At 44.6% G+C, this 11,272-nt stretch overlaps 1 long non-coding RNA gene across 1 annotated transcript; it reads right to left on the bottom strand.

The window, feature by feature from the left end:
- Nucleotides 1-687: 687 nt before the first annotated feature.
- LOC120323829 lies at nucleotides 688-10,708 on the bottom strand. The gene is made up of 2 exons (XR_005564705.1): nucleotides 10,480-10,708; nucleotides 688-1,070 (listed from the first exon to the last, which is right to left on the bottom strand). It is a non-coding gene; the product is annotated as an uncharacterized LOC120323829 (long non-coding RNA).
- Nucleotides 10,709-11,272: the final 564 nt, after the last annotated feature.

The following is an 11,272-nucleotide window of genomic DNA, read 5'->3' as shown; positions in this document are numbered from 1 at the left end:
AGTTTTGTTCCAGCAAAGCCAAAACTACGTTGCCTTTATCCACTGGGTTAAAGAACTAAACTGGATTTGTGGAGTGTGCTTTATTCTTAACAAATCTATGTTGCTTGTTTCTCATAGGCCTGTAATTCTCTAGGGATGGAGCAAATAATTCATGTCAGTATCTTTGCAAGTATCAGAGCTGCAATGTTTGATTTACAGTTGTGGATCCTCCCTTCCCCTGTTTTTAAATACACAATTTATTTTAATATAAATTAGTAGAGCTGTCGTGCAGGTTACACCCACACAAATGGATGGAACAATGCAGGGAAAGTTCCTGGGCACTGGGACTGAATTATCCCTATCTTACATTGCAAGAAGAGGGATGGTGTTATTTCAGCCAGTTAGCATCTTCCCGAACAATTCCTGCACACCATGCAAGAGCTGCTGCAGCCTGCATGAGGCCATCCTGTTTTGAACAGCAGCAATTTAAAAATATAGCTGTAGCCAACCGTGCCAGTCAGTCTGAGCAAGATAATGGCCCCACTGTTGCTTATTTTGTAGATTTTGCCAATCTTATTTTGTTGATTTTGCCTCACTGATCATCGCAGAAAAAAAACCCAATAGACTATTTTCAGATATCTGAAATAATTAACCAACGAGGTAAATGAAGGAATATGATCCACTTCCTACAAAAGAAAGAGACTTTAGTAAAATGGCTGATGCCAAAAATTTTTGTTTATTTGATATATTCCCATGATCAGGCATCTGATGAAATAAAACAGAGTCACCCTTCAGGACTGCAGCTCAGTTCCTGGGACTGGATCATTCCCTCTGCTCTCTATCCAGTTTGTCCTTACCACCTGAGGTTTTTCAGAAGAAATTTTGGATGGGGTAGAGCTAGCCATAGTCATTAATTCCCAGCCAGTCTCTGGAGCTACATTAAGCAATGTTTCCAATAATGTTTCCAATTAATTTTTAGGTAATAGCGGTGCGTGGCGTTCTGCGAGGAGCACTGAAGGTTGGTGGAGGTCCATTCATCAAAAACTGATGGGAACCGTGGCCTCCGTGGTGTACACAGATGTTGTTCTGATCTAGGGAAACATTAGAGAGAATAGTTAACACAGCAAGACAAAAGATATATCACAGTAAAAGATTTCTACCCTTATAATTAAAAAGAGAAGAGGGTAAAAGCATATCTATTTGGCGTAGAGAGTGCAGTAATCACTAAAGATAATCTAATTACAGTCTGAAACAAGAGAGAACTTTTTTTTCCCCCAGTTTTCAGTGAGACAGATTACTCTGTATTGTGGAGGGGATTCAGAAAACCAGCAAAACCTTTCTGGCAGGACTGTTGAGGTGTTACAAGGTGAGTTGTGATGGCACGTTTGACACCCTGTGATGGCACCAGAGCAGGGTCAAAGCCGTATCACTGATCCACTTGTGAATGGTCCTCAGAGTGAGCACACCAGACTATGAAGAGAGAGTTGACAATGAAGAGTTTGTTTTTATTAGAAGACAAATTAGAACAATCAGTTTGTAAAATAAAGAAAATTGGATGTTCTGGGTGAGAGACTTCAGTATTAAAGTTTTTCTAAGCAAGTTTCCCTCTGTCTGCTTTGCACTTCTGAGAGTCCGTGAAAACTTCTCAAGGGCAGATCCTGCCCCAGCAGCCTCAGTGATGAGTGAAGAGGCAGCTCCGTTGAGAGCTGGGCTGCCCAGTCTGGTGCTTTGGCAGGGTTTGGCCACATCCAGGGGCAGGCCATGGGGCTGCAGGGTGGAGAGGCCAGGGCTGCTCCGTCACAGACAGAGGTGGTCCCAGCTGCCTCCAGCACCCCCACGGCAGGGCAGAGCTGAGCCCCTCAGCCGAGCTGGGCTGTCCAGGTGATAGTCTCACTCATATGGTTCAGCAGTAGGCAGCACTGCGAGGAGCAGGGAGAGGGGCTCAATGATCCTGATGGGTCCCTTCCAATATGAGATGTTCTATGACTCTGTGACGATAACTCACCTTCCCACCCACTTGAGCCCCTTGTGGGGAGGTTTTAAAGGAGTGAAGCCAGACCTCAGAAAGGTGATGGTGGGAAAATGTCATTTTAATTTTTTCCCTTTGTTTGCCTTCGCCTGAATCTCTTTTAATTGGCAGTAAATGAAATTCATTTTCCCCAAGTCAAATCTGTTTTGCCTGTGATGGTGCTTGCTAAATGATCTCCCTGACTTTATCTCACACTCAATTATCCTCTTTTCTCCCTTTGTCCTGTTAGAGAGAGTATCTGAAAGGTTGTTGGCTGCTGGTCAAGGTTAACCCACTACACCCAGATAAAATCAACTTTAGGATGGTCTTTGAGACCACTGCAGTCTCATCTGGGAGCGGAAGAGCCTCAAGCTCAATGAACAGAAGGGAAGCTGACCTGGAAAACTGGCCGGATCTCTGGCTCACGGGGCTGCAACCAAGGGCTGAGTGCCCAGCTGCAACTTGGCTCTGGGGGCCAAGCCAGGCCTCCAAACAGCAACCAGGCAGATCAGGCAAAGTGCACCCTCAGCAAACCGGCAGGCAAAGTGGAGGGGGGAGCACAGAAAAGGCCGCTGACACAGGCAATGCCAGCGCTTCCACAAACACACACAGACCAGGATAAACCCGAGCATGGGGCCAAAAGAAACCTCAGCAGGTTCAGAAAACTGCAAAGCTGTGCACCCAGGGCACAAGGACCACACAAATCAGCACAGGCTGCGGAGAGCTGGTGCAGGAACAGCCCTGCTGGGAAGGGCCCAGCTGCCGGGGCAGACATCGCCTGGAACAGGAGCCAACCTGAGGGATGTGATCCCTGCCCTGCCTGACACTGGCAAGGCCACTCTGCACACACCTGGGGCTCAGGTGAGGACCCCACTGCAGTGGGAGGCTGAGAAACCAAGGAGGGTCCAGCCCTGGGCTACCAAGATGGTCAAGGGCCTCAAGGGCATCACCCACAGGGAGATGGGCCTGTTTTCTCTGGCACAGAGAAGGCTGGGACCGTCTAAGAGCTCTCTACAGCTACACCAAGATAGGAACTGTAAAGACAAACACTGAGCACTGCCAGACAGGATAAGGAAGAGCACTGACCACAGGAGGTAGCATGGAAAATTCAGGTGGGACACAATGACAAATTTTTTCACTAGGAGAGTAGTGAAGCCCAGGCACAGGTTTCCCACAAAGGCTGTGGATTCGCTGTTTTGGGGGGGGGGGGGGATCATGGCTTCATAGGTTCAAAGCCATGGCTTATCCCCCTAAATGCTAGTTCAATCCCTGCTGTGAACAAGTGATTGGACCAGAGACTCCAAGAAGTCTCTTCTGACCAGCACTTCAATGACTGTGACTATAACAGCTACAAAACAAAAAAGTGTGGACTAGTTTTGAAAGGTAAGAAAATACAAATCAGGAAGAATATTTGCAGTCACTGCAAAAAAACCTCCCATGCTTGGAAGGTTTGAAGGTTAAGTGAAAACTGCAATAAAGATAAAGGTGGTATAAAGAAAGTTGGTGAGAGCATGAAGATAGGTGATCTGGGGGATAACACCTTCTTTATTTTCAACATTTATTTTGTTTTGTTCTGATTTTTAGAAAAAAATCAGAAAAAAAAATGCCTGTTGCTGTCTTTTCAAGGGAAGTACCCCTGCAGGAATGCTCCTTGCAGGAAAGATACAGCTGGGCAACTGCTGCTATGTTCCTGCAATTGCTGCAGGGCTGTTGGCCCCGTGATCCCTCACAGAGCCCTGACAATGCTGCTCAGCTGTGTGGCAGCCTTTTTTCCCTGTGTATTCCAAGCTTTCAGGCCTTGGACACTGGTGGTAGATCCAGAAATAAGCAGGATCTGAGAGCTGTCATCTTATGCACAGGTTTGAATCCAACTTGTCCTATGCAAAGGGTTTCCACACTTCTGGAAGTGAGGAGAACCAGGAATCACAGCCTCCCTGGAGGCAAGTTACCACCAGCCAGGATCTGCAGAGTCCTACCTCTGTTGAGGGGAATGGCTGAGTCTGAAAATCCATGTCCCCTCAAGTACTCCATTGGGAGGATCAGCAATGGGATGTAAGGACCATGATTGACAGATGCTATGGATGCTTTACCTGTGTGATGGCTGGGAAGGATGCAAGAGGGACTCGGAGACCTGTGGTGGTCAGCTATGGACCCGAGCAAACGCTGCTGTCCCTCCAGCCTCTCTGAACAGCTGTGTTTGCATCTGCCTGATGAAGTTAAAAAAAGACAAATTCAGTGTGGACTAGGTGAAAGGAAGGGCTTTTCAAAGGACCATGGGAGTGGAGTGCCTATTTTATAATGTCCCATTTCATAAGAAGTCTTGTTTAGTCTGGCAGAAGGGTGGCTGCAAGGGAACATGACTGCTTTCTATAAATACAGCAGGGAGGGAAACACAGGGGAGAACTATTTAAGTGAAAAGCCAATTCTGGTGCAAAAACAGGAGGTATAAATTGGCTCAGAAAAAAATTAGTGTAGAAGATTTGTAACCAGCCAAACGGGGATGTCTAATAGCTGCAGTGTATCGTGGGGGAGGCATCCAAACTATTTTTGTCACAATATTTGACAGATTTGAACCAGCTCATGTGGCTGTTTGTAACAGCAGACAGTGGGATTCAGTCACTCAGGAGCGGCTCTGCCTCCAGCCCTGCAGGGCCGGTGTGTCAGAGTGCAGAGATGCTGCATCCCCCATGCTGTTCTTCCATCAGGGCAGAATTACACTACTCTTTAAATTGCTTTAGCAAACACAGCCTAAATGTTTTCCTTTACTTTCACAGATTTCTTGTTAATCTCGACACATTGTTCCACTGGTGTCCTGGGGAGATACTGTAGTCCAGCCAGAGGACCAACGCCTTCTTCAGTGCTTTATCTTCTGTTTTTTCCAGCATCATCTGAAACTGCCTCTCAAGCAGCATACCTGTCATTCCCTCTTCTCTTTTATCTCCAGGTTCTCCAATCCATCTGATTCTTCCTCCTTATTTCTTTTCTTCTGCCCTGTGCTACACCTGCTTGACCTTCTCTATCATCCTGGATCTCTGATTTCAATTCCCAGCTCTTCTTCCACCACTGTCACCACTTGTCTCCCACGTCTTCCTGAAGCGGGGTCAATATTACTCACTCACAAATTGATAGTACAAGGGAATCTACACGTAACAGATTCCATGTGGAGTGTGTGCTTAACAGGTGTATCGTATGATGTAAAACATAAATTAAACGAGAGCAGATGTACATTGATATAAAGTCTGACTTGAGGGAGTACAACTGCTCCTTTCTACAAATGGACCATCCACAACTCCATGAGATTGCAAGGCTTGTGTTGGGGGACAGAGAAGCACCACAGTTGCTTTAAGCAGGTTTTTTTGCTTGGGAATTTGCCTGCCTTTTTGATGTGTCATCCTTCTAGCTGGAAAGAAAGTCCTGGATCCCCAGTCCCTTGCTACATAGCTCCTTCTACGTGTGGCTGCTGTCTGGTGTGCAGAGTGTTTAATTCAGTTTGCTGGTGTGGACACTAAAGAGCAAAACACGTCCTGCCTGAAAAACGTGTCATTTGAATATTAAGCAGAAAAGTATGATGATCACGTATCCTAAAGTGGACACTTAAGGTCTGGTCAACCGGGTGCTTTCTAGTCCCTGCTGACTGGATCACTGTTGACTCTAGTGGGAATGTAGACACCCAACTCAGAAGGAGATGCCTGCATGTGTACATTTGCATTTAACCAATTGATACGCAAGCACCCAAGTATCACTGGGCATACCCCAAGGTATCGCAGATGCATTTACGGGACTGGCAGAAATTACACAGGATCTATAGTAGACTTGTGACCTTCTGAAGCAGGAGCTGGAGTTCAGGCAGAGTCCTCTAGGACATCTTAAATGGCCCTGGAGTTTTACATGTGGGCAACTGAATCAAGCTGTGTGTGCCTTAATCTGGAGCTGGATCACTGCTGAGAAGCTAAAATAAAAATTTTCTTGTGTGGTTGAGAAAACCAAAGAGCTGGTTTTGCAAGCTCCAGAGCTTCAGAGCAACACTTACAACTCGATATTGATTATCCACTAAAACCAACACAGACCTAGATCAAAATAAATCACTCATGTCTCCAAAGAGGAGCAAAAGCAAAGTCTGAGCAAAAGGCAGGTGACTGTAATTGAGTTATATCACAGGATACTGTGGCTAAGGACTTTGTTACTGTAAATAAGAAAGTAGCGTTAGAAATGGCCTAAACTGAAATAAAACCAACTTTGAACAAAAACAAAGTATTTGCTGGCTCAGAGATGTGAGATTAACTTGGCTGCTGATTCAATGGATCAAAAATTGCATTGATCTAATGCCTCTGACTTTCTACATTATGTCCAAAAAATGTAACCTAAGTGCAGCTCAACTGGAAGACTGCTGCCTGAACAATGCTTTTTTATTTTTCTTCTAATGGAAAATTTCAGCTCCATTTTTCCGACAGTCCAAAATATCCCCTGCTTCCCACATTGTGAGATGACAACAATGCTCAGCTGTCTTTGGCTTGAGTTGTGGCGCTGGGCCAGAAAGTATCTCGAGTTGTGAAAAGTCTTAAATCAACACGTTTTACCACTGAAGAGTGAGGAAAAACAGTTTCTAAACCATATGAAATATTCATGTCTAGCATCTTGTGAGATGCCATCTGGTTAGATCAAACCAGAGCAGAGCTGATAGTGACACAGAAACACACGGGGTAGGAAGTGGGATGCTGTAATTCAAAGATTCATTGTTTCATGCTCTACAAATGAGCACAACAAAAGCAGTATTACTTCAGGAACAATTAACTTTTCCAACAAAAAAAAATTCTGAAAGAGAAATGTTGATCCCTTGGGTCTGTTATTAGGAAAATCATAATGTACTTCAGATAAAATCACGCCTCTCATAAAGGCATTGGCAATTTAATTGCAATTTAATATTTGCCTAAATATTAAATTGCCTAAAAAAAAAAAAAAAAAAAAAGCCAAACCCCAGAATGACCAAACAGCACTTCTACAGCCAGAAAAATAAACAAAGAGCAATTCTACTGGCAACATTGTAATCTCCCAGCCTTTTATATTTATATTCCTAGAAGCAAATATGTCCTTTTTATCCCTGTAAGCCATTGTTCACAGGACATAGGACTTGGGAGACCTGACTTTTTCCCCTGCCAGAGCTACTTTTCTGATATATGACCTTGAGACAAACATTTTGCTTCTGTTACTGCTTCCCCTTCCACTTCCAGTCTCTTCCAGACAGAGACAGGTTTACTTATACAATAGGGCCTTTAGGTGCTATTGCAATGTAAATAGTGGCAGCACAGGTGCGATTGCCAATGGACTATGGCTTTTATTATCCGGTTACAAGGTCACTGTTGGGTGAAAGGATTGCTGCATAAAACATTGGTGAGCCATCAGCCTATGGCTGCTTTCTAGTTATATAATAATGTTATTTCAAATGCAGGGAAAGTGTTTAAGGCTTTCCCAAACTTGCCAGGTGCTGTGGAACATCAGTGGTAAAATGGTCCCACACAGGTGACTACAAACATGGAGATGCTTAAAGTGCTGGGGCCTTCCCCACTCTCTCCCTGTTGTTTGCAATTTACCCATTCCTTTTCTCAAGGTTAATTAAGCTTTGTGCTACCCTGGAGAACAGGGAACTATTGTACCCAGCTCCCTGGAGGGGAAAGATGAAGGAGGCAGAAATTAAATGGCTGCCTTGGAGTGCAGAGCTGGAACCAGGACCAGGGTAATCTCCATTCCCTCGCTGCGTACCTTGTGATAAAACTAAAATGCTACTCCTTTAACAGCAGTGTCAGTCACACAGTATGGGCTCTGCACAGGCTTTAAAAAGCAGGGAAGAGAGCATCAAATGTTCCAGCCCACTTAATTTGAAAGCTGCCTATAATAAACCCTTGGGAACATGTAAAACAGACAGGTCAAATTACACAGTTACACAAATATCACTGGATTTCTGGCATTTAGGAATAAAAGGCTTTGATCTGTTCAATTTAAAAGCGCCTAAAACATCCATACACTATGTTAAAATCTAACATTAGGTGCTTTTCTTTTTGTACTTTCCAAAAGCTTAGCCAGAGACAATTTGGACACAGTGTGACAAACCTTTGCCTTAATAACATAAATATCTTTGCACAAGTAATTTGACACAGTGTGCCATTGCAAAATATTTTATATTCAGCAAAATGACAGTTCTTATCTAGTTCTTGTCCACAGAAACCCTTAAAGAAACAATCCACTGCCCTTTAAAAGTCCCTCTCGATTCCTCACTTTCCCATCTGTCTTATTTATAGCTCTCTCTTTGTAAAGTGCTCTGAGATCTACGAATGAGAAGTGCTCATAAAACCTCTGTGTGAGCCAGGATTTGAAATCAGCAGCACTTATGGATGTTATGCATATGAAGGGAGGACTTGAGTGCAATGCTCCACCATTCAAAATCAACCCCACACCAGTGTCCCCGTCAACAATTTTGCTTTAAACCAGCACTCACTCGACATCTGTATAAACGCATCAAAATGCCTCTTAGCCCTTCTCCCACTTATTTTCGACAGGCGGCTCACTGTGTCCATGAGCAGGGATCCTCCCTCCCTGTTTTCCCTCATTGCACAATTGGCTTTCCATGGGCCTCTTTGGCAGCTCCAGCCCTTTCGGAAAGCAGAGTTTATTCCTCCCCTCCTCTTTCAGCCCCGTTGAGGAGGAGTTCTGTGGCAGCAGAATGTCAATGCCAGAAGTGGCCTTTCTCATGGAAATCAGGCGCGGGAGTCTGGCATTGTCTGTGCAAGAAGGAGAGACTTGCTTTTCCCCCCCCCTCCCATTCCGGAAGATTATATTTGAACAGATGAGCTCTGGCTCTCTCATGCCTTGTGAGTGCCAGATCTTTCCTCAGGACTGATTTCTCCATCTCCTCCCTCACCTACATTGTTGTGCCATCTCCTCTTTGTCACGTCTAATTAGTCATTATGGGCTGATCTTGGCTTTTTTAAGATTTCATGGATAAAAATGCCAAATAAGTGTATTTGACTTGAATTTACTCATGCTGAGAACTGTATTTATTTCCTCCACAAGCGCTGATTACATTGCTTGACTCCTGGGGAGAAAAGGAAGGGGTCTCCTTGCTGAACTGGGGAGCAACAGGAGATATGCAGGAAGGAAACTACTTCCCTGGGGACCCACCAAAGTCATACTGATATATATATATATATATCCCCACTGGCACATTTATTTATGCCCTTCTCAAGAGTTTGCTGTTCAAAGTCTTCCTTCTACTTTGACTCAAGAGGGTTTTTGTAAGGGTTGTTAACATGGACATTGCACTTTTTCAGCATTACAAATATGAAGGTCCAAGTCACGGTGTCTCAATACACAGCTCATTGTGGCTCACAGTCACACCTGCCCCAGATGGTTGTCTGCTTTGTTAGAATAGGGTCACTCCTGGTTGCTGCTGACTGGCCAAACTCATCCCCTTCACAGCCCTGGGAGCCGGCCACACTCAGGCTCATGGTTTGGAGACTGGAACTAGAGACCCATCAAAATGGGTAGGTCCCAGAGCTGGGACCTACCAGAACGTCTATGCAAAGCCAGCAGATCTGCACATGGCCTCCATGCGATGGGATGGCATTACCCTCACCAGGCAGGTCAGCACCTAACCCTGTGCTGACAAGAGTAACCTTCCACCTGGATGCTCCTGCTCTGAATATCATCCAGGTGCAGTGTTTCGCTGGCAGTCATTAATACAACACTAAATCTACTCGGGTTGATAAGAAATAAGCCATGTCACAAATTCAGAGATAGCTTAAAAGCTCTCTTTAAAATAATTTCGTTATGAAATCTCCGCCTTCAAACGAGCAAGACCCAGTCTATGCACAAATTCACACTGCAGATCCTGGTCTTGCCATGATAGGATTTAAACTGGTTTGTTAATACTCTGGGAGAAAGGTATCGTACATTTCAAAGAGAGAAACTGTATCTACTCCCTTTTATCCACCTTCAGGAAGGGTTTGTTGAACACATCTCAGTCTATATCTCTGATGAATATTGGATTGTATTTCTGAATGAACATTCTGATTAAAAAATCGTTTGAAATCTGTCATAGCTCCAAAAACGACAGTAAGTGGTACATATAAAGTACGCAGCGCGTTCTGCATGTCGGGCAGATGAAAGACACGGTGTAATTGCTAATTGATAGCATATTTAAATATCATGCCGGTGTACTTATCTCAACTTAAAGCCCGCATTACATAGCACGCTGATAATGCACACGCCTTTCATTAAACAATCTACAAACCCAGAGCCTAATACATCAACCTTACACAAGTTGTAAGCTGCGTGTGCTCACAGCTGACAAGTGTTTGAAGCAAAGCATTTACACATAAAACATTTATGCGCACATTGTGCACTGAGGCATTGAAATATGCAGCCTTCCATATGTTAAACATATTACATATATGATATCTATGCCAAGTATTTTGGGGAAAGAAAAAGCAATTACCCACCCATATGCTCTCTAAACAATGGGAACGTGCTGTAAGTGATGGGACTGGAGAAGCAGCGTGATCTTCGGGGAATACTTAAGTACCCCGGGAAGTACACTAGACATGGAGAGGAGCAGGCAAACTATGACGGCACTAGCTGGGCTTGTGTGTGTGCAGAGAAAAGGCAGCTTTTAAAGTCATAGAACATAACAGAATAGAATAGAATATCCTGAGCTGGAAGTGATCCATCAGCATCATCAAGTCCAACTCCTGGCCCTGCACAGGACAGCCCCAAGAATCACACCAAGTGCCTGAGAGCATTGTCCAAATGCTCTTTTAACTCTGTCAGGCTTGGTGCCTTGACCACTTCCCCGGGGAGCCTGTTCCAGTGCCCAGCCACCCTCTGGGGGAAGAACCTTTTCTCAATATTCAACCTAAATCTCCGCTGGCACAGCTTCAAGTCATTCCCTCCTGTCACTGATCACCACAGAGAAAAAAAGTACCTGCCCCTCTGCCTCCCCTTGTGAGGAAGCTGTAGACCACAAGGCGGTCTCATCTCAGTCTCTTTTCCAAGTGACCTCAGCCACTCCTCGTATGGCTTCACCTCTAGGTCCTTCACCATCTTTGTAGCCCTCCTTTGGATCCTCTCTAATAGCCTTATCTCTTAGACTGTGGCTCCCAAAACTGCATATAGTACTCAGAACCACAGAATCAATTAGGTTGGAAAAGACCTCTGAGATCATTGAGTACAATCTTTGACCAGACACCACCATGTCAATCGGACCACGGTACTGAGTGTCACATCCAGTCTTTC

The sequence above is a fragment of the Pipra filicauda genome, unplaced genomic scaffold (assembly GCF_003945595.2).
Source record: "Pipra filicauda isolate LSUMZ 115617 unplaced genomic scaffold, ASM394559v2 scaffold34_size3990699_pilon, whole genome shotgun sequence".
Lineage (NCBI taxonomy): Eukaryota > Metazoa > Chordata > Aves > Passeriformes > Pipridae > Pipra > Pipra filicauda.
Note: the sequence above shows the minus strand (reverse complement) of the source record. Positions and strands in the feature narration are given on the sequence as shown.